Source organism: Heptranchias perlo, chromosome 4 (genome assembly GCF_035084215.1).
Source record: "Heptranchias perlo isolate sHepPer1 chromosome 4, sHepPer1.hap1, whole genome shotgun sequence".
NCBI classification, from domain to species: Eukaryota; Metazoa; Chordata; class Chondrichthyes; order Hexanchiformes; family Hexanchidae; genus Heptranchias; species Heptranchias perlo.
Window position 1 is genome coordinate 16,989,397 of NC_090328.1, and position 22,500 is coordinate 17,011,896.

Below are 22,500 nucleotides of genomic sequence, written 5' to 3' on the forward strand. Positions count from 1 at the left end.
CATTCAGTTAGCCAAATTATTCACTTGTCCTAAATAGGGATGTTCCCCCACTGTTGCGGTAAATGAGGTCTGTTCATATGTAAGAGGCAGCCCATATTGGGGAGGGGGGGGATGATGCTGCCATTACTAAAATGGTGACCTTGGCACAGTCTGCATTTCTGGCACTTTGTAAACCTCCCTAAGCTTTCCAAGGTCCCCTCATTTGCTTGCTGTAGGAAAGGGTATCAAGGGATATGGAGCTAAGATGGGTAAATGGAGTTGAGGTACAGGTTAACCATGATCTAACTGAATGGCGGAGCAGGCTCAAGGGGCTGAATGGCCTACTCCTGTTCCTATGTATGCTCCCAGCACAGTTTACATTGTGCACCAGAGGGCCAGTAGGGGCAAGATCTCCTGAGCAGGAGCAGAAATCTGCAGGGGCTGCTCCTTAAAGTGACAGCTCAACTTTCTGTTGGCTGGAAGTTGCGTCTTCTGTGTGAGATGAGCCTGGGTCTGTCAGTTCCCATAGGACAGGGAGGGCAACTCCCTTTTTTGAAAGAATCCTGGAGGTTATGCCAAGGGAGGTGATAGAAAGGGAGGTTGTTATTTTTAGTTGTGAGGCGCACCCTCCTCAGAAGGCAGATGTCATGGGTGTCTGAGAGAAGTTGGCAAAAGCACCTGAATACAGTTTTTGTAATAAAAAGGTCATCTCCCAGATGAGGAAGAAATTCAACTTCTTGAAGACATTTGCCAAAGTAAGTGACTGCTGTGCTTATCTCTTAATATTGTTCTGCAATGGCATGCCTGCAACACACACGCAGGGGGTAATGTTCACCTTACTCACTCTTAAGAACATAAGAACATAAGAGATAGGAACAGGAGTAGGCCATTTGGCCTTTTGAGCCTCCTCCGCCATTCAATGAGATCATGGCTGATCTGATCCTGGCCTCAACCCCACTTTCCCGCCTGTTCCCCATATCCTTTATTACCCCACTCGGGCAATAAACTGGCAGAGCAGATTGACCACAAAATCGGGAAGGTTCTAGAACGGGCGGACACTCCGCTCCCTCAGTTTATCACCCAAGCGGTGAAGGTTAAAATTAAACCCATAGTCCTTCCTTTCAACCAGCTGCACATTCATCTAGGATGCTTCCTTTTCTTCGCTTTTCATCTCTCTTAACAAGTCAACCCATATTCATTCATAATACACCTTCCATCTTCCCTCCAAATCTTTCCCTGCTGTCACTGATGAAGTGTGGGATCATGACACACTCCCCCCCCCCCTTAATCACTTGCAAGCTGCATGTTCCTACACTCTTGTCTCGGGAGGCATGGTGGCCAGTTCCGTGGGTGTGACAAGGCTCATAAAACAGCTGGCACTTTATCATTGCTGTGAAGAAAAAAGTCTGTGCTCATTTGGGTCTTGAGAAATCAGAAGAACTAAGCTAGGCCTGCACTCTAACCGAGGACTCCAGGGAACACAAGAATTGTTGCAAACTTATCGCACCGCTTAAAAAGAGGAAGACTGTCGTATTGATTGCAGGATGCTGATGATTAATGTAAATATGACATTCATAGAGGTACTTTGAGCCATTGGGCCTCAGCTGACGGAACACAAGGAAGTGGAGTTCTGGGTTGTGCAAATACTGTAATCAAAATGTTTAATGTGCATGTAAAGGATTGCACCTGGTTCACCACAGTATACAATACACAGACAGTCCACTATGGACATTCTCCCACATGCGCATTAGTATTTGTGAGGTAAGGCAGAGAGAAAAGTTAAGGTGGAGAGTAGGAGCAAACATGTACAACAGGCTCCAACGCTGTCAGCAATCAGAGATACCATCTACAGTGACTGGGAAGAGGTGTGGTCACACTGCCACCCTACTGATACTGGCTTTGGTCTGTATTTGTTAAATGCTGTGTAACTTACTGTTCGTCTGGTTGTCTATTAATGTATGTGAAATGAATAACCTTTAAGGCGACTGAAGGTGCTTTGTATCAATGTAAACCTTGTTTAGTTTGATCCGAGCGGCCTCCAGAGAGTTATAGTGAGCCGGAATAGTCCAGCGTAGTGTTCCATTTCTTAAGTAAAAGCAGCTTTGTAGACTACAAAGCAACGTTTGCTTCAGAACCATTTCATTCTTCTGGAACATTCCAGGCCACTTCAACCACTGTCTCAGCTCTTTATGAATGAGGACATGCTCTCTTATTATGAACTCTTTCATTTGAATACGTCAAATGAGCCTTTGCCGATTAAGGCCTCACTATTCGGTGGGGGTTCTCATGAACAGCCACTATCACTCCGATGAGAGACCAGCAGAAGCCCCCAAAAATTGGAGACAACCTTTTGACGCATTTATTACTCTTTAAGAAAAGAGACATTTTTTCCTGATATCTGTTTTTAAATTTAGTGTTAGCTTATCTCCTCTGGTCCCACCTTCTTGGTGCACTTTGAAGTCATAATCTATGTTTTTGTTATCTATGACATTTAATATATTCCCCCCGACTACTTTCTATTTAGTTACTAAAGCTGAAGCTTCTCTAATTTTTCCTCATAAACTCATTCCCTTCACACTTAGATCAGTATTGCCACATAAATGCAAGTTTCTTCCTTTCTTTTTTGTGGACACAGAGGCAGAGCAGTTCTTCGTGAGATCATGCAGTGCGGTTTTGATGAGAGATTAAAAAGGATATGAAGCATAAATGTTTAGGTTAAATAAGTGTGTGTATATGGGGAAGGAAAGCAGGGAGTCATAGGACAGAAGAAAGCTGTCCTGAATTTCCTGGGAACAGGGAGGCAGTGGGTACTGATGGGTGAGTGGACGTCTGAGTTTTGGACAAACTGAAGTTTGCAGGAATACCTTTTTAAAAAAAAGTTAAGTACACTTTATGTCGATGGAGAGAATTAAGGAACATTCCATGTTCCTGTATATTACCCAACTGCACTAAGTCTTGCACTCTTATTACCCCTATCCTCACTGATATCAATTGACTTTAAAATCTTTGCCATTGTTTTGAAATTGCTTCATGGTTTCCTTCTCATTACTTCTGAATCTTCTCCAACCTTATGCCCTTGCCATACCCTCTGTTCTTCCAGCTCTGCTCTATTGTGCATCTTCCCTTCACTCTATTCCACAATGATAAAACACATTTCTACCAATCTACCATTACATTCTGTAAATGCCAAACTTCTGCTACCTCTCAACACCTACAAAGGCACCAAAAAAAACATAGTGCTTTGGTCACTTCCGCTAATTTCTTTCCCTCTTCCTGCTCGGGCCCCCTAGCCCTCCCTACCTCCCCCCACCCCCCTTCCTGAAGCACCTTGGGACAGTTTCAAGGCACTATAAGACTGCTAGTCATTAAAACAGCCTAAATAACTTCCAGCAAAGGAGGACCAAAAAATTGATAAAAAGGGAGAAAATAGAATATGAAAATAAGCTAGCAAGAAATATAAAAATGGATTGTAAGAGCTTCTACAAGAATGTAAAAAGGAAGAGAGTAGCAAAAGTAAACGTTGGTCCCTTAGAGGCTGAGACAGGAGAAATTATAATGGGGGATCAGGAAATGGCAGATGGGTTAAACATATCTTTTGTATCTGTATTCACAGTAGAAGACACGAAAAGCGTACCAGAAATAGTACAGAACCAAGGGACTAATGAGAGTGAGGAACGTAAAGTAATTAATATCAGTGGAGAAAAAGTACTTGAGAAACTAATGGGACTAAAAGCCAATAAATTCCCTGGACCTCATGGCCTACATCCGAGGGTTCTAAAAGAGGTGGCTGCAGAGAGAATGGATGCATCTTCCAAAATTCCCGAGATTCTAAAACGGTCCCCATGGATTGGAAGGTAACAAATGTAACCCCGCTATTCAAGAAAGGAGAGAGAGAGAAAACAGGGAACGACAGGCCAGTTAGCCCGACATCAATGGTTGGGAAAATGCTGGAATCCATTATTAAGGAAATGGTAACAGGGAATTTAGAACATCATAATATGATTAGGCAGAGTCAACATAGTTTTATGAAAGGGAAATTGTGTTTGACAAATTTATTAGAGTTTTTTAAGGATGTAACAAGCAGGGTAGATAAAGGGGAACCAGTGGATGTAGTATATTTGGATTTTCAAAAGGCATTCGATCAGGTGCCACATAAAAGGTTGTTATGCAAGAAAAGTGCTCATGGGGTTGGGGTAACATATTAGCATGGATAGAGGATTGGTTAACGGACATAAAACAGAAAGTAGGGATAAACGGGTCATTTTCAGATTGGCAGGCTGTAATTAGTGGGGTGCCGCAAGGATCGGTGCTTGGGCCACAGATATTTATAATCTATATTAACGGCTTAGATGAAGGGACCGAATGTAATGTATCCAAGTTTGCTGATGATACAAAGCTAGGTGGGAAAGTAAACTGTGAGGAGGACACAAAGAGTCTGCAAAAGGATATAGACAGGTTAAGTGAGTGGGCAAGAAGGTGGCAGATGGAATATAATGTGAGGAATTGTGAGGTTATTCATTTTGTTTGGGAGAATAGGAAAACAGAATATTTTTTAAATGGTGAGAAACTAGTAGATGTTGGTGTTCAGAGAGACTTGGGTGTCCTGGTACAAGAAACACAAAAAGTTAACATGCAGGTACAACAAGCAATTAGGAAAGCAAATGGCATATTGGCCTTTATTGCAATGGGGTTGGAGTACAAGAGTAAGGAAGCCTTGCTATAATTGTACAGAGCTTTGGTGAGACCTCACCTGGAGTACTGCGTACAGTTTTGGTCTCCTTACCTAAGGAAGGACATACTTGCCTTCGAGGCGGTGCAACTCCTAGGATGAGAGGGTTGTCCAATGAGGAGAGGTTGAGTAGAATGGGCATATACTCTCTGGAGCTTAGAAGAATGAGAGGTGATCTCATTGAAACATTTAAGATTCTGACGGGGCTTGACAGGATAGGTGCTGAGAGGTTGTTTCCCATGGCTGGAGAGTCTAGAACCGGGGGCATAGTCTCAGGATAAGGGGTCAGCCATTAAAGAGTGAGATGAGGAGGAATTTCTTCACTCAGAGGGTTGTGAATCTTTGGAATTCTCTACCCCAGAGGACTGTGGATGCTGAGTCGTTGAGTATATCCAAGGCTGAGACAGATAGATTTTTGGATTCTAGGGGAATCAAGGGATATGGGGATTAGGCAGGAAAGTGGAGTTGAGGTTGAAGATCAGCCATGATCTTATTGAATGGTGGAGCAGGCTCGAGGGGCCGTATGGCCTACTACTGCAACTATTTCTTATGTTCTTATCACAAGCGACTTATAAAGTGATTTTGAAAGGTAATGTAAAGAAAAATTCCATTTGTACTCATTGGGTAAATTACTGTTACGAACCTTATCTACTTAACTTTTATGTTTTATATTGAAAAGTCTGTACTTGGATTGACAAAATACTTGAAAATCCCCTTGTGCTCTCTTGCATTCACTGTGTAGCGGATGTTAGCAGCAGGGGGTGTTCTTTATGACCTAGATTGGAGGATGTAGAATAAGTTCTATGCTTAGCAGGTCACATACTTGCCAAATCGCACACATCAAGAATGTGGATAACACCTTTACAGTCTGACTTTATGGCTGTAGTTTGTCACGTTACAAATGTTTTGTTTACATTCTTGTGTAAAGGCGAATGTTTTTTAAACAATGTCTTTCAGCCTGGATCATTGGTTCCTGTAGAAAGCGTAAGTGAAGAGCACTATTAAAAATGCCATGTGCCGGAACTGTCGGAAAATTAAACGGTCTTTTGATTCTGAAGATCACTTAACGTTTACAGGAATGTTCTGTACAAATACAAAAAGAGTAGGTCGAGGATTTGGCCACCAGGATAAGGGGAGCCGGACTTACAGCACCTTATATTTATATAATGCCTTTAATGTAGCAAAACAACTCAAGATGCTTCACAGTTCATTATCGGACTCAAACAGGAGAAGAGAGTTAGGGGAGGTATAATTGAAGAGGTAGGTTTTAAGGAGAGTTAGCAAGATGGAGTGGTTTGGGGTGAGAATTCCAGACTGTGGGGGTAAGATGGCTGAAGGCTTTGTCACTGATAGGAGAATGGAGGGACTTAATAACGAAGCTGGCCTACAGTTGCCGATCTTTTGGCACACAAACTAAATAAGTGTGAAAAACTTGTGAAATCAAATCAGCGACAATTTTTCTCTCAGGTGTGAAAGGCCTAGAATTCATAAGCTTTTCCAGCTTGCTTTAGAATAAGCTCAGCAAATTGTGTTAGCTTGTAAATCCACACCCCTTCTGGATCTACGCAATGAAAATCATCAACACCAATTAATGTAGCATATAGAACTAATGTAACATAACAGACAGTTAGAAGGAAAGTGATGACATAATGTCAGCGGTGATTAAGAGACATACACATATGTATTCCAGATTTTGTTTTGGCCAGAATGAGCAGTTGGAGTAAGTGTTGAATGGAATTTTGAACTGAAAGTGCTTCAAATTGGGCCAATTCAGATGCTTTATTGAACACTGATGAGATTGAATTTGGATGGGAGTTCTCTCGAATTCCTACCGTAACTACGGTGGAAGATTGACAAGCACCCCGAGAAATGTGGCCATTTATGCTGTTTCTCTGGGGTTTCCTTCAATCATCCACTAAAGTTATAACAGGAAATAGGGAGAATCATAGAATCATAGAATCATAGAAGTTTACAACATGGAAACAGGCCCTTCGGCCCAACATGTCCATGTCGCCCAGTTTATACCACTACGCTAGTCCCAATTGCCTGCACTTGGCCCATATCTCTCTATACCCATCTTACCCATGTAACTGTCCAAATGCTTTTTAAAAGACAAAATTGTACCCGCCTCTACTACTGCCTCTGGCAGCTCGTTCCAGACACTCACCACCCTTTAAGTGAAAAAATTGCCCCTCTGGACCCTTTTGTATCTCTCCCCTCTCACCTTAAATCTATGCCCCCTCATTATAGACTCCCCTACCTTTGGGAAAAGATTTTGACTATCTACCTCATCTATGCCCCTCATTATTTTATAGACTTCTATAAGATCACCCCTAAACCTCCTATTCTCCAGGGAAAAAAGTCTCAGTCTATCCAACCTCTCCCTATAAGTCAAACCATCAAGTCCCGGTAGCATCCTAGTAAATCTTTTCTGCACTCTTTCTAGTTTAATAATATCCTTTCTATAATAAGAGCCCCCATGGAAATTCTACACTAATATTTTTCCTTATTCAGGCAGTCTGACTTGGTCTAGCCTGTTAAAAAGATAGCACTACCCAGATAGCATTAGCACTTTCCCTGTTATATTGCTCACATGTTATCTTTCTGTTAGACTTTCTACTGTTCCACCATTAAATGCTGAAGTAAAAATAATTAGATTTATTACAGTTGAGAACAACTTTACCATTCAGCAGCTCGTTGCTAGTGAACAAACTCCATCTTGCACAATGACACCATTCTGAATCTAAACCATTGCTTAATTGCAACATAAACTGCTTTTCTACTGGCTTCAATAAGGTATTAGGGCTGCCAATTCCCACCCCAGAGTAAACTTAACAGATTTGCTAAGGCTAGCCACCAGGAAGATTTGTTTTTACCGGCAGCTGACCTTAGACAATCTGGAAATGAACTCTGCAGCTATTGCCACTGCATGAGACCTTCACACTGGGAGCTGGGAGCACACGTACTCCATTAAACCCAATATAACACAACTAATGGTACAACACTTAATAGTTTAAAATGAATGTTTCTAAATTCTCAAACTCAAACTTGTCTATGATTTCATATGTTTCCCTACCTCCATTGAATGTATCTTTCCCCACCTCCATTTATCACATGTTTCCCCACCTCCATTGACCGTATGTTTTCGTGGTATATATCAATGATTTAAACTTAAATGTAGGGGGCATGAATAAGAAGTTTGCAGATGATACAAAAGTTGGTCGTGTAGTTGATAGTGAGGAGGAAAGCTGTAGACTGCAGGAAGAGATCAATGGACTGGTCAGGTGGGCAGAAAAGTGGCAAATGGAATTCAATCCAGAGAAGGATGAGGTAATGCATTTGGGGAGGGCAAACAAGGCAAGGGAATATACAATAAATGACAGGATACTGAGAGATGTAGAGGAACAAAGGAACCTTAGGGTGCATGTCCACAGATCCCTGAAGGAAGTAGGACAGGTAGATAAGGAGGTTAAGAAGGCATTCGAGATACTTTCCTTTATAAGCTTAAGGGCACAGAATATAAGAGCAGGGAGGTTACACTAGAACTGTATAAAACACTGGTTAGGCCACAGCTAGAATACTGCGTACAGTTCTGGTCACCACATTACAGGAAAGATATGATTGCACTAGAGAGGATACAATGGAGATTTACGAGGATGTTGCCAGGACTGGAGAATTTTAGCAATGAGGAAAGATTGGATAGGCTGGGGTTGTTTTCTTTGGAACAGAGGAGGCTGAAGGGAGATTTAATTGAGGTATATAAAATTATGAGGGGCCTAGATAGAGTGGATAGGAAGGACCTATTTCCCTTAGCAGAGAGGCCAATAACCAGGGGACATAGATTTAAAATAATTGGTAGAAGGATTAGAGGGGAGCTGATTCTACAATTCTATGAAAAGATTTGAAGAATAGGATTGCAAAAAACAAATTTCATAGAATCATAGAAAGTTACGGCACAGAAGGAGGCCATTCGGCCTGGTCGAAAAAGAGCTATCCAGCTTAATACCACTTTCCAGCACTTGGTCCGTATCCCTGTAGGTTACAGTACTTCAAGTGCACATCCATGTACTTTTTAAATGAGTTGAGGGTTTCAGCCTCTACCACTGTTTCAAGCAGTGAGTCCCAGACTCCCACCACCCTCTGGGTGAAAAAATTTCTCCTCAGCTCTCCTTTCCCTTGGATCCCATGGGGATTTACTTTAGTAACCAGTCTGCCATGTGAGACCTTGTCAAAACCCTTGCTAAAATCCATGTAGACTACATCAAACGTGTTACCCTCTTCTACCCTCCTTGTTACCTCCTCAAAAAATTCAATCTAGTCGGACATGACCTTCCCTGAACAAATCCATGCTGACTGTCCTTGATTAATCTGTGCCTTTCTAAATGACGACTTATGCTGTCCCTCAGAATTTTTTCCAATAATTTGCCCACCACCGAGGTTAGGCTGACTGGACTGTAATTAATCGGTCTATCCCATTCTACCTTTTTAAACAATGGTACAACGTTAACAGTCCTCCAATGCTCCGGCACCACGCCTGTAGCCAGGGAGGATTAGAAAATGATGGTCAGAGCCTCTGCTATTTCCTCTCTTGTTCCTCTTAACAGCCTGGGATAGATTTCATCCGGGCCTCATGATTTATCTACTTTCAAAGAAGCTAAACCCCTTAATACTCCCTCTCACCACATTTATCCCATCCAATATTTCACACTCCTCCTCCTTAAATATAATCTCTGCATGCCCACTCTTTTGTGAAGACAGACGCAAAGTGTTCATTAAGAACCATACCAACATCTCCCGCCTCCACACACAGGTTACCTTTTTGGTTTCTAATAGGCCCTACTCTTTCCTTAGTTAGTCTCTTGCTCTTTATGTATTTATAAAACATCTTTGGGTTTTCCTTAATTTTACTTGCCAGTGTTTTTTCACGTCCTCTCTTTGCTTTCCTAATTTCCTTTTTAATTTCACCCCTGCACTCTTTATACTCCACTAGGCTTTCTGCAGTATTGAGCTCTCGGTATCTGACATAAGCTTCCCTTTCTTGCCTTATCTTTCCCTGTAAGCTCCTTGTCATCCAGGGGGCTCTTGATTTGGCAGTCCCGCCCTTTATCTTTGTGGGAACATGTTTGCTCTGAACCCTCACTAAGGGCTCAATTTTAAACTTTAATTACTGGTGCATTGGGGGCGGGGCGGGGCTGCGAAAATTGCATAAATGCAGAGCGGGTTCAGAAGCCGGCTCCAACCCTCCGACTTCCGAGTTTCCCACAGATGCACCTGTGTGCGCGGGCGACCTGAAACCGGAAGTCCCGCTGGCAAGTAAAGCCGGCCGGATGATAGTTAAAGAACAAAATGTACCTCATTGAGGTGCTTAAGGTACTTTACTTGTTTCATATTAGGTAGTCAGAATGATTTTTAACTTACCTGGGTGGCTTTCCCATGGCTTCTGATTCATGCCGGATCAGGCAAAAATTAAACTAAATAAATTAAATAAACAAACCATTGCACAAAGTTAAAATACAAAATCAACCTACCTTTCCACCCTGCTCCGATGTCCGATGTCTCCCTCTCCGCTCTCCACCTCTTCGCCTGATGTGCTTCTCCGATGTCCCTCTCAGTCCCCGATGTCCCTTTCCGATCTTCCCCTCTCCCCTCCCGATGTCCCTCCAATCTTCCCCTCTCCCCACCCCGATCTTTCCATGTCCGCCCAATCTTCCCCTCCCCCCCCCGATCCTCCCCTCTCCCCTCCGATCTTCCACTCTCCCCCCCACCCCGGTTTTCTGTTCCAGGGCTGGATGACGTCTCGCTCTCTCTCTTTCTCTCACCCACCCCCTCCCCCCCCCCCGCCGCCCCTCGGCGTTGCAGCCCCCATCGGCAGCCAGCCTGTCCATCAGAGGCTGCTGGGCGTGAAACCCGGAAAGAACTTTAATCATCATCAACTATATCGCGATCGCGTTGCAAAAGGTAAGTTTTTTTTATTCGGGTTTGCCACGCGCACCTTCACCCCTCCCCCCTCCCCCCCCGGCTGCCAACCCACCACCATTTCAAAATTGAGCCCAATCTCTCTGTTGAATGCCTCCCACTGCTCTGACACTAATTTACCTTCAAGTAGCTGTTTCCAGTCCACTTTTGCGAGATCACTTCTCAGCATAGTGAAATTGGCCTTTCCCCAATTGAAAACTTTTACTCCTGTTCTATCTTTGTCCTTTTCCATAACTACGCTAAATCTAACTGAATTACAATCACTACCACCAAAATGTTCTCCCACTGATACTCTTTCCACCTGCCCTGCTTCATTCCCTAAAACTAAGTCCAGAACTGCCCTCCCCTCTTGTTGGGCTTGCTAGGTACTGACTAAAAAAGTTCTCCTGAATGCGATTTAAGAATTCTGCGCCCTCTCTATCTTTTACATTGATTCTATCCCAGTTAATATTAAGATAATTGAAATCCCCTACTATTACTGCCCTGTTGTTTTTGCGCTTTTCAGAAATTTGTCTACATATTTGCTCCTCTATCTCCCTCTGACTGTTTGGGGGGGTCTATAGTACACTTCCAGCAGCGTGATTGCCCCTTTTTGTTCTTTAGCTCAACCCATTTGGCCTCATTTGATGATCCTTCTAACATATCACCCCTCCTCACAACTGTAATTGTTTCTTTAACCAATATTGCCATCCCCCCTCCTTTTTTATCCCCACTCTCTATCTTGTCTGAAAACCCTGTATTCAGGAACATTGAGCTGCCATTCCTGCCCCTCTTTAAGCCATGTTCCAATAATAGCTAAGATATGTACTTCCACATGTCTATCTGTGCCCTCAGCTCATCTTTCTTATTCACTAGACTCCTTGCATTGAAGTACATACCATTAAGCACAGCCAAACTCTTTTGTTGTCTATTTTCTAACCTTTGTTTCCTCTGCCTTCCAAACTCACTTACTAATTTTTTGTCTTGCATTTCCAGCTCTGCTTCTCTCCCTTCTGAATCTATGCTCAGGTTCCCATCCCCCTGCCAAGCTAGTTTAAACCTTCCCCAAAAGCACTAGCAAACCTCCCCACAAATATACCCTAGGGTACGATAGCATAGTGGTTATGTTACTGGGCTAGTAATCCAGAGGCCTGACTAAAATCCAGAGTCATAAGTTCAAATCCCGCCACGGCAGCTGGCGAATTTAAATTCAATTAATTAAATTAAAAAATCTGGAATTAAAATACTAGTATCAGTAATGATGGCCATGAAACTACCGGATTGTCGTAAAAACCCATCTGGTTCACTAATGTCCTTTAGGGAAGGAAGCCTGCCGCCCTTACCTGGTCTGGCCTATATGTGACTCCAGACCCACAGCAATGTGGTTGATTCTTAATTGCCCTCTGAAATGGCCGAGCAAGCCACTCAGTTGTAAAATCTCGCTACGAAAAGTCATAATAAGAATAAAACCGGACAGACCACCCAGCATCGGACCACGAGGCACCGGACACGACAACGGCAAAACACCAAGCCCAGTCGACCCTGCAAGGTCCTCCTTACTAACATCTGGGGACTTGTGCCAAAATTGGGAGAGCTGTCCCACAGACTAGTCAAGCAACAGCCTGACATAGCCATACTCACAGAATCATATCTTTCAGCCAACGTCCCAGACTCTTCCATCACCATCCCTGGGTATGTCCTGTCCCACCGGCAGGATAGACCCACCAGAGGTGGCGGTACAGTGATATACAGTCAGGAGGGAGTGGCCCTGGGAGTCCTCAACATTGACTCTGGACCCCATGAAATCTCATGGCATCAGGTCAAACATGGGCAAGGAAACCTCCTGCTGATTACCACCTACCGTCCTCCCTCAGCTGATGAATCAGTCCTCCTCCATGTTGAACACCACTTGGAGGAAGCACTGAGGGTAGCAAGGGCACAAAATGTACTCTGGGTGGGGGACTTCAATGTCCATCACCAAGAGTGGCTCGGTAGCACCACTACTGGCCGAGTCCTGAAGGACATAGCTGCGAGACTGGGCCTGCGGCAGGTGGTGAGCGAACCAACACGAGGGAAAAACTTACTTGACCTCGTCCTCACCAATCTACCTGTCACAAATGGAAGGAGTGACCACCGCACAGTCCTCGTGGAGATGAAATCCCATCTTCGCACTGAGGACACCATCCAACGTGTTGTGTGGCACTACCACCGTGCGAAATGGGATATATTCAGAACAGATCGAGCAGCTCAAAACTGGGCATCCATGAGGCGCTGTGGGCCATCAGCAGCAGCAGAATTGTATTCCAGCACAATCTGTAACATCATGGCCCGGCATATTCCTCACTCTACCATTACCAACAAGCCAGGGGATCAACCCTGGTTCAATGAGGAGTGTAGAAGAGCATGCCAGGAGCAGCACCAGGCGTACCTAAAAATGAGGTGCCAACCTGGTGAAGCTACAACTCAGGACTACATGCATGCTAAACAGCAGAAGCAACATGCTATAGACAGAGCTAAGCGATTCCACAACCAACGGATCAGATCAAAGCTCTGCAGTCCTGCCACATCCAGTCGTGAATGGTGGTGGACAATTAAACAACTAACGGGAGGAGGAGGCTCTGCAAACATCCCCATTCTCAATGATGGCGGAGTCCAGCACGTGAGGGCAAAAGACAAGGCTGAAGCGTTTGCAACCATCTTCAGCCAGAAGTGTCGAGTGGATAATCCATCTCAGCCTCCTCCCGATATCCCCACCATCACGGAAGCCAGTCTTCGGCCAATTCGATTCACTCCACATGATATCAAGAAACGGCTGAGTGCACTAGATACAGCAAAGGCTATGGGCCCCGACAACATCCCAGCTGTAGTGCTGAAGACTTGTGCTCCAGAACTAGCTGCGCCTCCAGCCAAGCTGTTCCAGTACAGCTACAACACTGGCATCCACCCGACAATGTGGAAAATTGCCCAGGTATGTCCTGTCCACAAAAAGCAGGACAAATCCAATCCGGCCAATTACCGCCCCATCAGTCTACTCTCAATCATCAGCAAAGTGATGGAAGGTGTCGTCGACAGTGCTATCAAGCGGCACTTACTCACCAATAACCTGCTCACCGATGCTCAGTTTGGGTTCCGCCAGGACCACTCGGCTCCAGACCTCATTACAGCCTTGGTCCAAACATGGACAAAAGAGCTGAATTCCAGAGGTGAGGTGAGAGTGACTGCCCTTGACATCAAGGCAGCATTTGACCGAGTGTGGCACCAAGGAGCCCTAGTAAAATTGAAGTCCATGGGAATCAGGGGGAAAACTCTCCAGTGGCTGGAGTCATACCTAGCACAAAGGAAGATGGTAGTGGTTGTTGGAGGCCAATCATCTCAGCCCCAGGGCATTGCTGCAGGAGTTCCTCAGGGCAGTGTCCTAGGCCCAACCATCTTCAGCTGCTTCATCAATGACCTTCCCTCCATCATAAGGTCAGAAATGGGGATGTTCGCTGATGATTGCACAGTGTTCAGTTCCATTCGCAACCCCTCAGATAATGAAGCAGTCCGAGCCTGCATGCAGCAAGACCTGGACAACATCCAGGCTTGGGCTCATAAGTGGCAAGTAACATTCGCGCCAGATAAGTGCCAGGCAATGACCATCACCAACAAGAGAGAGTCTAACCACCTCCCCTTGACATTCAACGGCATTACCATCGCCGAATCCCCCACCATCAACATCCTGGGGGTCACCATTGACCAGAAACTTAATTGGACCAGCCATATAAATACTGTGGCTACGAGAGCAGGTCAGAGGCTTGGTATTCTGCGGCGAGTGACTCACCTCCTGACTCCCCAAAGCCTTTCCACCATCTACAAGGCACAAGTCAGGAGTGTGATGGAATACTCTCCACTTGCCTGGATGAGTGCAGCTCCAACAACACTCAAGAAGCTCGACACCATCCAAGATAAAACAGCCCGCTTGATTGGCACCCCATCCACCACCCTAAACATTCACTCCCTTCACCACCGGCGCACTGTGGCTACAGTGTGTACCATCCACAGGATGCACTGCAGCAACTCGCCAAGGCTTCTTCGACAGCACCTCCCAAACCCGCGACCTCTACCACCTAGAAGGACAAGGGCAGCATGCGCATGGGAACAACACCACCTGCATGTTCCCCTCCAAGTCACACACCATCCCGACTTGGAAATATATCGCCGTTCCTTCATTGTCGCTGGGTCAAAATCCTGGAACTCCCTTCCTAACAGCACTGTGGGAGAACCGTCACCACATGGACTGCAGCGGTTCAAGAAGGCGGCTCACCACCACCTTCTCGAGGGCAATTTGGGATGGGCAATAAATGCCGGCCTTGCCAGCGACGCCCACATCCCGTGAACGAATAATAAAAAAAAATATTGGTCCTGGCCCCGTTGAGATGCAACCTGTTGGGCTTGTACAGGTCCCAGAACCGGTCCCAATGCCCTAGGAATCTAAAGCCCTCCTTCCTGCACCATCTCTCGAGCCATGCATTCATCTGCTCTATCCTCATATTTCTATACTCGTTAGTGCATGGCACTGGGAGTAATCCGAAGATTACCACCTTTGAGGTCCTGCTTATTAATCTCTTTCCTAACTCCTTAAAATCTGCCTGCAGCACCATGAGGTGTGGTCCATATTGGTACAATATTTGTTGGTACCAATATGGACCACGCCCTCTAGCTGTTCACCCTCCCCATTCAGAATGTTCTGCAGCCGCTCAGTGACATCCTTGACCCTGGCATCGGGGGGCAACATACCATCCTGGAATCACGTCTGCGGCCACAGAAACGCCTATCTGTTCCCCTAACTATTGAATCCCCTATCTCTACTGCTTTCCTGGCCTTCCTCCTCTCCCCCTGTACAGCTGAGCCACCCATGGTGCTGTGGGCTTGGCTCTGGCTGCCCAAAGGAATCCTTTCCCTCACCAGTATTCAGAACTGAATACCGGTTAGAGAGCGAGACAGGGGAGTAAATTTATTATAGATAAGGAGTGTAAATGACTGTACTTCAAAGTAATTGCGTGTGAAGTGCTTTAGGATATTTCTGTAATTTAGGAACATAGGAACATTGGAACTGGAGTAGACCATTCAGCTCTTGAGCCTGTTCCGTCATTCAATTATATCATGGCTGACCTCTATCTTAACTCCGTCTACCCACCGTGGTTCCATATCCGTTAATCACACAAGATGGGATAAGGCATTATATAAATGAAAGTTCTTTCTACTTTTCTTTCATTTATGGATTCTTTAAACTAAAATGTTCTTGATATTTTTCAAGGCTTGGATAGATTAAGACGTATACGACCTTTAAACAGATTTATCAAATTTTATTTTACAGTTCGAGATTCACGGAAAATTCTTGCCGCACACAAAAAAATGAGCGCGATATACTATGGATGATCTTCTTGTTTCCGGGGCTGAGCATATTGGATCACTTGGGAGCTGTGCAGGCCCAGAAGGACACCTGCCTGATTCGCTGCCCATTTAAATTAATGGAAGGATAGTCAGACAGGCTCCCTCACAGGTGTGCGATCCCCCCTGCCTGATTTCCTTCCATCCACTGAGCTCAGAGACTCAAAGATGCCCAGGTACATGAACTGGAAAACCTGTCCCAATATATATACTTTTTAATCATAAGGGCAATTTTTTTTACAAAAGTCGATAAAAATAAATAAAACATTTTGCACATGCTTATTTAAACTGCTGCAAATCTGAAAATTGCACATAATTCCACTGTGCAACTATTTTAAAGATTTCCCATTTGGATTAACGTCTTTATAATATCAGGGAAAAGGCTCTCTGGAGTAATACACATCTGTGCTTTTTTGTTTTCTTAATATATCTGAAACTAGATTGTAATTTGATTACAGGTAAAACCACGGTTTTCTTTTTCAAGTATTTTCGAGTTTGAAAATTTCAGATTTTGCCTGTTGTGCTTTCCCTCACAATTTCAGATATCAGGTTTTGCTGAATTATTAATTCTCTTTATAATCCTCCGCCACTTCTAAAGGTTTCCAGTGTACTTTCAAATAACTCCTCCAGATTCTTGCACCTGCTGTTCAAAGTGCCAATTAAATCTGCCATAGTTTGTACTGCAGCAACTTATCTGCTGCACCTGCCCTTACAAGGTTAAAACGTTAATGAAAGATTCCTCAGAGGATCTTTTAAATTGCAGCTGTACTATACGGCAATGTCATGTGTACATTTACTCGCAACATGTTACTAAGTGGCATTTTATCCTGCTTTTAGTACAATTTCTACAATAAATCAGGGACAGTGTGTGGATTCACCTGTTCTTGTTGGCACTCTCACACTGGAGCATTGTGCAACTGAAGACTGCTTCATGTCAGAGGGGAGGGTGAAATCTGTCAGAACTGCTGAACCAGAGCCACTCCACAGAAGTGCACCTTTGTCGATAAGTGGTTTAGTGTAGCAGGTGACTTGTTCTGGCTCAGGGACTGATATTTTCCCTGCCTCCAGTACTTCTTTACACAAAATTGTGTGCAAGAAAATTTCTTAGCTCAAAGGATAGATATTGGAAACAGAGAAAAGTAACAGGACTTTAGGGAGATGAGTATTAAATAAAAACAGATAATGTTGGAAATACTCAGCAGGTCAGGTAGCACCTGTGGAGAGAGAAACAGAGTTAACATTTGAGGTCGATGACTGCTCTAGCAAACACCCAACACAGACACAATGGGCCAACTATTCCCCTAAACTTACATGTTATATGTAGCAAGTGCAGAAATTTTCAGGCTTTCTCATGGGACATTACACTATGAAAAGTTGCTTGCTGTGCCAATCCGGCAGTGGGAAGTCCATATCGATCCCAAATTATCTGACCCTCCTAACTAGAGGAGGAAGAGTTTTGGTGGAATGCAGCTTTGGAGTAATTAAAATGGAAAATATTATCAGTGAACAAATACTTGTGTGAAATGCACTACCTGGTTATGGGTGGTAGCCATGGCTCTGTGGTAGCACTCTCATCTCTAAGTCAGAAGGTAGTGGGTTCATAGTTCCACTTCAGAAACTTGAGCACATAATCTAGGCTTCCAGCCCAGTTCTGAGGGAGTGCTACACTGGTGGAGTTGTAGTCCTTCAGATGAGACATTAAACCAAAGGCCCCGTTTGCCCTCTCAGGTGGATGTAAAATTTCCCATAGCACTAGCAAGTCAGAGGATCCACTGTTTCATAGTGTTTGGAGCATTATTCTATGTAAAGCAACTTAAGGGTGAAATTTTCCACGTCAGTGGGGGTGTAAAACTGACGGTATTGGATTGATCACCTGTTATACACGCCACCCGGTTTTTCTTTCCAATACGTTCAGTGGGTGACCAATCCACAATGAGATGTTTACCACCCGCCGGTGAAAGTTAAAACCTACCCCACGCAGTTTAAATGCATTCAAGGAATATGAAGAGGGGTCATTTTAACCTTTGGCCGATAGTGTAAAATGGGCGATATCGGATCAGCCGCCCGTCATACATCTCTCCCGATTTTCCTTTCCATTGATGTCAAGTTGACAAAAATTCTATTTTCAAAATGTGAAGTTAAATGTAAAGATTTCCAAAGCCAAACTTACAGCATCCCTCCAGCTAGAATTTCAGGGCGCTACACTGCAGGTGAGAATGGAATGATTTCCAACTGCAATTCAGTGCATGGCAAAATTTCTCAAACTTGGTCTGGCCTGTCAAGAGTGGGAAGGGATTCAAAGGAAATCAACTCGATCAAACTTCTACTAATTTTCTCACGTTTTGAGAAATACATTGCACAGTAAGACCATAAGACCATAAGAGATAGGAGCAGGAGTAGGCCATTCGGCCCCTCGAGCCTACTCCGCCATTTATTGAGATTATGGCTGATCTGAATTTTACCTCAACTCCACTTTCCTGCCTTTTCCCCATATCCTTTGACTCCCTTGCTGATCAAAAATTTGTCTAACCCAGCCTTGAATGTATTCAATGACTCAGCCTCCACAGCTTTTTGGGTTAAAGAATTCCAAAGATTCACGACTCTCTGGGAGAAGAAATTCCTCCTTATTTCCATAATAAACGGGAGACCCCTTATTCTGAGACTCTGTCCCTTAGTTTTAGATTCTCCCATGAGGGGTAACATCCTCTCAGCATCTACCCTATCGAGTCCCCTCAGAATCTTGCACAAACTCACTGCACAGTTAATCAGCACACACAGCACTGGGATTTATTTCTAGAGGGATAGAATTGGGAAACAGAGAAGTTGTGCTAAACTTATGTAGAACTATGGTTAGACCACACTTGGAGTACTGTGAACAGTTCTGGTCTTCATATTACAAAAAGGATTTAGAAGCATTGGAAAAGGTGCATAAAAGACTTAGAAGGATGGTACCAGAACTGAGAGGTTATACCTATCAGGAAAGATTGAACAGGCTGGGTCTCTTTTCTCTAGAAAAGAGAAGGCTGAGGGGTGATCTGATGGAAGTCTTTAAAATTATGAAAATGGTTTGATAGGGTAGACGCAGAGAAGATGTTTCCACTTATGGGGGCAATTCATAACTAGGGGTCATAAATATAAGATAGTCATTAATAAATCCAATAAGGAATTCAGGAGCAATTTCTTTACTCAATGAGTGGTTAGAATGTGGAACTTGCTACCATAAGGAGTGGTTGAGGCAAATAGCATAGATGCATTTAAGGGGAAGCTAGATAAACACATGAGAGAGAAAGGAATAGAAGGGTATGTTGATAGAGTGAGATGAAGTAGGGTGGGAGGAGATTCATCTGGAGCACAAACACTGGCATAGACTAGTTGGGCCGATTGGCCTGTTTCCGTGCTGTAAATTCTATGTAATTCTATGTAATTTAGCACTGCACACCTTCCTTTTCCAGCTTTGAAAATAACAGACTTATATAACCTGTGCGACAGATGGGAGAAAAAGAAAGAAAAACTTGCATCTATATAATGCCTTTCATGACCTCAGGATGTCCCAAAGTGCTAATGAAGTACATATGAAGTGTAGTCGCTGTTGTAATATAGGAAACTTGGCAGCCAATTTGCACACAGCAAGGTCCCACGAACAGCAATGTGATAACGACTAGATAATCTATTTTGCTGATGTTGGTTGAGGGATAAATATTGGCCAGAACACCACAGAGAACTCCAATGCTCTTCTTTGAAATAGTGCCAGCATATCTTTTATGTCCATGTGAGAGGGCAGACAGGGATACGGTTTAACGTCTCATCCGAAATATGGCACCTCCGACAGTGCAGCACTCCCTCAGCACTGTACTGGAGTCATGATGTGGAGATGCCGGTGATGGACTGGGTGGACAAATGTAAGGAATCTTACAACACCAGGTTATAGTCCAACAGTTTTATTTGAAAATCACAAGCTTTCGGAGCTTACCTCCTTCGTCACTCACCTGACGAAGGAGGTAAACTCCGAAAGCTTGTGATTTTCAAATAAAACTGTTGGACTATAACCCGGTGTTGTACAACTGTACTGGAGTGTCAGCCTTGATTATGTGCTCAAAACTCTGGAGTGGGACTTGAACCCACGACCTGTCTGACTCAGGGGCAAGTTCTACCAACTGAGCAACAATTGACACATTCTCAACCCAAGTTCCCCCTCCTCTATAATGCCACAATGTAAGTGGGGATGTCCATGTGAACAATACCACTGCACTAACACAGGGATCCATCCACAACTTGTACAAGATTGTACACTCACTACTGCATTAAGTGTAGCAGATATTAATAATAACTGAACAAAAAGCAAAATACTGCTGATGCTGGAAATCTGAAACAAACATAGAAAATGCTGGAAACACACAGCAGATCAGGCAGCATCTGCGGAACAAAAGGACAAGTTAAACTTTTGAGCGTGTAAACTCGAAACGTTAACTTGTCCTTTGTCTCCACCATTGCTACCTGACCTTCTGAGTGATGGCAGCATTTTCTGTCATTGTTTCAGTAATAAGATTCTGTTTTGTCTGGGCTGCAGCGAAGAGTTTATCCTGTGTAACCTTGATCTAAAAGAAACCGAAAGAACATCTCACTATAAATTATCATGTACAGTTTGTGCTGAGAATGGAGGACACAGATCACTGAAGGTTTATTATCTAGCCGCTGATCTCTGCTGCCTTTGTGTTTTGCATCAGCTCCAAAGCAATACTAGTATTCAGTAAAGAGAAAAAAACAGGGTTCTCTGCTTCTTCGCATGCCAGTCTACGATTTTCCACCCATTAAAGAGGGCCGATATGCGCCAAAGTGGAAAAACACTGCCCATAAATGTCACTATTATTATTTGTGTCAGTATTATTATCTAACATTAAGGTAAGTTCACCGATCCCACACTCACACCAGGGAACCACAATCAAAGGGAGCACGAAGAGAGAATCAGCACTACAGTGCTGTAGCCCCTTCTCCAAACCACACCCCCTCTGGGTAGGATTGCCAAACCTCATGGATTGCCTAGGAGTCTCCAGAAACGGAAGATTAATCTCCCGGACACTGCCACTAGTAACCCGGGAGAAAAGTAGAGCTCGCAGTTCGCACCTGTGGTTTCTGCCTGCGTACTTTCTTCACAGCTCGCGAGCGATCTCCTGGTTCTCAGAGCTTCTCGAACGACAGCTGCAGGCGCAAAACTGCGAGCAAAGATACTGCACTACAGGGGACCCAACCGCCATAAGGAAACTGCAATAACATGTGCAAACTGTGGGCAAGCGTCATGTGACCAGGTGACATGTGATCAGATGTCACGTGATCAAACGTTGCACGGTCGGATGTCATGTGATCAAATGTCCTGTGATCAGAGTTGGCAACCCGACCTCTGAGTGCAGCTCCGCACTGGGAGCATAGCTGCTCTGAATTTCTAGTGTGGATGAACAAAAGTAATTTTAATTAAAGTATATCCATAGCTTAAATGACATAACTTTTTAATATTAGATTCATGAATAAAAATTACAAACATTTGAAATCCTAAAGCTAAACCTTCAGTTTTACGGTTAGAAGGTTACTGCTCCCTTAGTTTTCAGCGTTCCACTGCTAACCAAACTCTTTACATTATCTGTGCAATGGAACATATCATATAAAATGAAGGAGAAATGTGCTGATACCATTCAAGGTTTAGATTCAGAATTTTGAACTTTTGATTGCTTTGGAACATATTTTCACCCTAACAAGGACATTTGTATCTTGCTTCTGCAACACATGGGTCTTCACTTGTTTCCGTGTAACTATCAAAATGGTAGGAGAGAGACAAGGACATGAGCTGTGAATGGGGGGAATGAGAACGAGAGATTGAGAAAGGGCCATTGGTGCAGTTTAAAGCCCTAAAAAGGTATTCCTTTCATTTGTGTTACAGTCATTGTTGAGTCACTATTATTTCTTTTAGCAGCACCACGTTCTTTTTCTATCCTGTTCTGAGAAACATTTTGTCTGCTATTCAGAAAATGGTTTCTGTTTTATTAATCTACATGAATCATTAAGACATCAGGAGTTGGGACAGGGTTGGGAAATGGTTGCACAACTGACCAGATTTGTTTGGTTACACCAGACATCAGGAAAGTTATGTCTACATGAATGTCTACAAGTGGATGTAATGTGTGCCTTTAGAGGTCAAGGATGAACTGGTAGCTGAAGGAATTTGAAAAGAGAATCCATTCCAGATGGCAGTAATCTTTAGGTTTGAATGTCCTTTTCTAAACACAATAGCGCAAAGTTCCCCTGTACCGGCAGCACTAGCCTTAAACCCAAATAGACAGGTACAGGCCTCAGTTTCTGGCACACCTTGCTCCAATAATTCAGCCTGGACCCACCAGCCTAGAAATTCGCTTGCCTGA